Source organism: Xyrauchen texanus, chromosome 2, assembly GCF_025860055.1.
Source record: "Xyrauchen texanus isolate HMW12.3.18 chromosome 2, RBS_HiC_50CHRs, whole genome shotgun sequence".
NCBI classification, from domain to species: domain Eukaryota; kingdom Metazoa; phylum Chordata; class Actinopteri; order Cypriniformes; family Catostomidae; genus Xyrauchen; species Xyrauchen texanus.
In genome coordinates, this window is record NC_068277.1 from 237,340 (window position 1) to 243,311 (window position 5,972).

Here is a 5,972-nt window from a genome sequence, read left to right on the forward strand (position 1 = left end):
GACGTGTGTGCCAGGGGTCTGTATCTTGATCCGGGCATGCTTTGGTCAATGTCGCTGTGTTCAGATGGACTTCACTGAATGTGCCACAGAGACACAGTGTTCACAGTGACTGTTACCTTTTATGCACATTTCAAAACTCTTTTTACATACTGATACTCTCAATTATATGTTCATTCTACCACATCAGTGTTTAATACAAATGTTTTTTTATCCCTATTACACTGTATTTAAAGGAGAGCTATAATGCCCCTTTTTACAGTATGTAATATAAATCTCGGGTGTCCCAGTATGTGTCTGTGAAGTTTCAGCTCATAATACCCCACAGATCATTTATTATATCATGTTATAAACGCCTCTTTTTAGTTACAATCAAAAACACGCTGATTTCGTGTGTGTCTCTTTAAATGCAAATGAGCTGCTGCTCCCCGCCCCCTTTCCGGAAGAGGGCTGTGCCTTTACAGCTCGTGCTTTGGATACTGCAGCAACAGCAAATCAGAACCGATATGACTGACAGTGTAAATACCGGAGTTCAGACATATCTGTATGAACCAGAGTCAGACACTGATGAAGGAGAGACTCCGGCAGAAGTCACAACTGTGAGAATGATCCGGGACGTTTCTGAATGGTTAATTGACACGGCTGTGTTGAGTCTGGCACAGACATCCCTCGTGGTACTGTTATGTTGTGCAGATGTGCTGGCCTTTGCAAGTAAACATTACACTTATAGTACAACTCTCATGTTCACAGAAAACGTACATAGTTTTCAAAAAGACAATCACCTTACTGTATTGTGCATAATAAAGGTGCAGTTCTGAATTATACAGACAGTAAGATATAACAACATAGCTCTGGTCACCGTGAACACAATCAGAGACTATGGTAACTTTAGCTGGAACATGAAGAGTTGCTACTGATCCATGCTTGAGAATCATGTTTTTGAAAATCCTGCTTTATATTGACACTCATTCACAAAGCAGTCCGGTGTAAAATGATTGGCACAAACATACACCAATTTTTGTATGTTTTGAGGCACATTTGCTTCAAAAACAAACTTGTCCACTGTGTCTTCAGCGGCTCTGAGTACATGAAGACTCTTATGAACACTTATGAGACATTATTCTTCTCACTGTATCTGCTCCAGGACTGTGTGTACATCACTCAGGGGAGGAGCTATGATAATAGGGCGGAGTCCGTCACCAGTCGTGGGCGTGGCCTGATCTAATGTGACGTCACTTTAGAGCAGAAAGGAAAAGCGTTCATTTTGACACACAGTTCATGATGAATAGAAATATAAGAAAGACTTTAATCATTGTAGGGTGGTTGTGTACCATAGACTGTAAAAAAAGATGGACGACGTCCCTTCGCTCTTTCCCATTGGTGAGAACTGAAGCCGCCAGTGTCCCGATATGGCGCTGACATCTTGGGACTTGAGTCTGCGCAGTTGCGATTTCGGGACCAGACCTGCGCAGTAGTGAGCAGGAAGTAAAGCCGCGAAATCAAGGCCCCGCCCTCACTCTCGCTGAATCAATCGCAAGCACACGCCCCTTTTGACTTTTGACTTATGACGATGTGAAATAATTAATTATAGAAATTTAGATATTAAATGTAAAGCTCCAATCTCCTCAGTCCTCCGAAGATCCCGAAAAAAAGTCTGTTGGTGCTTCAGTGACTACTTCGCTCAGAGAACCTGTCAATCACAGCTGTCAATCATGATGTCACAGCAGCGTTTTTATAGCATCAAATAACTAAAAACAAACTTATTTTGAAAACAAACACTTGAAATGACATCAGCGTGATAGAAACGACAGTAAATGACAGAAACTATCTTTGGAAAAAAGATATGTGAAGTGTAATTTAATTGTTTAGTTGGTCTCACGTCCCGTTGAATAACATGGGGAGGCGGGGTTTATGACCTATACTAGGACCAGCCACCGGGGGGCGATCGAGACGTTTTGGCTTCACTTTTGAGGGCTTGTGCGGCACACTTGATGTGTACACACACTGCAGACTCACATTATGTACAAACACCATGTGAAAGTCAATTTTGCAGAATAGGTCCCCTTTAAGATAAATATAAAATCTAAACTTTAAAATACTCACCCCTTGAGAATAATTCTGTAAAACAGATAATAATTCATTCCTTACATTTATATAGTACTTTTCTAGGCCCTCAAAGCACTTCACATAGGGCAGGGGTGGACAACGTTTTTTTTCAGAGGGCCATACTGACACACATTGGACAATTGAATTGAAACATGTTTAAATCATATTAAACTACATGAATTTGGTAGAAATGACAGATTGCTATACAATACACTATTTGCCAGTCCAGAAGGCCTGGGTCATTGTTTAAACAAAATAAGAGCTTTCTCTTCGTCCTGGCGTCCTGTCCTGTTGCACTAGCTGCACATCTGGGGGCTCGTTCTCACTATCGAATGAAAGGGGAGAGGACATTTTTGAACTGGCCTTTACTGTCAGGGCACCGTATGCCGCCTGTACCATACAGTCTTTCAAAATTCACCATCAGAGATGGGTTTGCTGTGTGTCGCGAGCTTGCGTGACAGCGTGTTGCTAACTTTCGTTGCAAATTCTTTGATGTTAACTGCTTTGTAAAAATATTCTGCCTTGCAATTAAGTTGGAAGACAATTTCAGGGCTTTTTTGTCTCTTTCCCACAATGAAAGTTAGTGGCATAGTTAGCATGCTTGGTCGAAAAATGCCTCTATATGTTGTATTCCTTGAACACTGCGATTCTCTCTTGGCATAGCAAACATACCGCCTTTGAACCAACGCTTGTGACAAAATATTTAGATTCAGAGTAAAAAAAGTTGAAGCATTCATCCTAACTGATTCTGTCATCACAACCTCCCGTCATCTTGAGGTGAGCAAGAGTCAACTTGAGGCCTTTTGTCCAATCTAAATGTAGATGGCGCCCTCTGTTGGAATTGACTTAAATAGCAGTACAGACTCATTGTAGTCATTCGCCTCGAGATTCATTAACATAGTGCTACCTTTCAGAGATTTTTGGGGGGGTTGTTTTGTTTTCCTTTGAGGACGTTGCACGCCGGATTGAGAGGGTCCACGAGCCGGTTCCGGCCTTGGGGGACGTATTTTGCCCATGTCTGGTATAGGGGGAACTCCTCAACCACCACCAGTGTGCAGCATCCACCTGGATGATGTGATGGCAGCCATAGTGCACCAGAACACCCACCTCACACCAGCTAGTGGTGGAAAGTAGAGGGATGGAGATTATTAGGGCGCCATGATAGAGATGGGCCAATGGGGGGAATTTGGCCACCATTTTTTTCATGCCTTAGAACTGAGCGGGCCAGTGGGTCGGCCGCAAAATGTGCCGAATGGGCCACGATAAGCTAAAATGAGCCTCTGTGTTATGCAGAACGGACCACAAAATGGTGCCCTGATATGCAGAAAAGGACAGCAAACAAATCCCACCCCCCACGCTCAACAAGTTTTGGGCCAGTTGCCATGTAAAATCCCGGGCCAATTTCTCTTCCCAGTCCAGCCCTGGCAAGGGTCTTTGTAACCAGACATCATACTCAAGTCACGGTGAGAGAATTTTAAAGAGAGATTGTTTCTTAAGCAGTCAGTCTAGTTTTTGGCTTGAGAGCAAACTGTTGTTGGCCCAACCTGAATAAGGGTTACACCATCCCTACCAGCAAGTCCTCCAGCAGAGCCTATGTTTGGTTTCAAGATCATGAACAAAAATTCAAAGCAAAAGAAGGATAGGGTTGCGGATTGATCCAGCCAGTGCCCAGATTGAACCCCATTTAAAATCTGCATTATGACAATCGGAATTTATTGGCAATCTACATTGAATTCCCGTTGTTGAATTGCAGCAAATGCACATTGAAGAATGGGCACAAATTCTTTGCAATATATGCGACATAATCTACAGAAAATCGAATTTACCCAGAGGCCAATTCTGAGCCAGCAAAGGCTTCTCTGCTGGTCTAAAATGCCTAATAAATGAAAGTATTTTCCTCTTTTCATACTTATTCACTTTTTTGTATTTTCAATTGCAGTTTTAATGAGTTTCAATGGGGACATTTTTGTCCTGACGTTCCTGAGTGTAACTATTGTCTGTACACAGTGTGTTATAGATGTGTTATAGATGTATTATAGGAACTGAGGTTGAAATATCAAAATTACCCGAATATCCGAAAACCCAAATATCTGATTCTGTGTTGTTTCTGAAACAAGATACATCAATGATTCAAATGCACTTTGCATCATTTATATGTATAAATGTTTCCATCTGAAAGAACTAAATATTAAATGAAACAAATGACAATAAAATGCAAAGTAATCTCTTCAGTAATCAAAATACTTTTTGAATGTAACTGCAGTCTAAATACCAATGATTTAAATTGTAACTTTAGTGGACTATAGTTACTTATATTTTAAATATGTAATCCCGTTACATGTATTCCTCAACCCTGATTACTTTATATGTTTAATTCTGTGAAGACTTTGATCACATTTACATATAATATATAATGAAGTCTTTCTGAAATGTCCTGTGAATGCAGCTGTCACAGTGCTTATAAAGACTGTTTACAGAAAGCACTTCTACATTTATACATGTGGCTTTTATCCAAAGCCATTACAAAAGAGGAATAATATTCTGTATTACAAAGTTTCACTAGCATCAGAACAGTGTATCCAAGAATATATATTTATATGAGTGACTGATTAAGTGCTCATGGAAGAGATGTTTTAAGCTGTTGTTTGGAGACAGGAAGTGAGTCAGATTCACAGAAGGAGTTGGGAAGGTCATTCAACCTTACAAGGAGAGTTCGGGAAAGTGTTTTGTCGCCTCTTTGTTTGTGTCGAATTGAACAAAGTAGTGATCGGGAAACATCTCGCCATCTTTATGTAAAAAAAAAAAAACTAAAACTTTGTGAATCAAAACAAACTTCTTTTGTTATTTATTTTCACACAAACTGTGTCGCTCCATCAATATTTAATTCAATAAAAAATATTTTCACACTCTTAATTAAATTAATAAACATCTGAACACACGGAGCAGATCTGAAGATCCAGAGGGATATTGGGAAGGAGAAGGAATAAACCATGAATAAACCAAGCCCAATTGCTGGCGAGATGTACTGACATTTTTAACCCATAACAAATCTATTCGCCCCACTTCAGAAAAACGACATTATAAAGGAGCCTTTTACCCCGGGAGGTCTTCCGCCCTGTTGTACCCTACGCAGAACTCGAACCACTAAAACAAGCAGCCACGTGGTGATGACACCGTCTGACGTCCACATGAAGAGGTCACCGTGTGTTTCTCCTGGTCATCAAACCCATTCACTCCAGAAGATTGAGAAGCTGTTGGATCAAATCATGCAGAACACATGACAAGAACTGAATTGATCCATAACACTATCAGAGAAACACATGTGACTCTTCACACACTCCTCTGTAACAGATGTGTGTTACACCAACAGATCTTGTGTTTTGGAGATGTTTGGAGGAATATATGATCCATAACTGATTTAATGGATGCCAGTGGCAACCTTTTAAACTATGAACAATTCTGCACTAAACATAATGTCAAACCCTCTCAATCAGACTTCAGTAAATGACATAAAGCACTTCCCCAACAATGTGTTTCTCTAACAAGACATATATGAACATAAATGATACGGCCACGACTGCCTCCATCAATCCAAGGGATTTTAGTTCTGGATATAAAGTTCAATAATCATTTTATCAGAAGTTGTTTCACTGAAAACCTTTACCCCAAAACCCAACAAAAATGGCCTCCTGCATAACTTTGAGAAAGATTCAATAACTAAACTAAGAACAATGTATTTAACTCTCCTTAAACCCCCAAACACTTTTACATTTATTACATACATTTATGCATTTGGCAGATGCTTTTATCCAAAGCGACTTACAGAGCACTTATTACAGGGACAATCCCCCCGGAGCAACCTGGAGTTA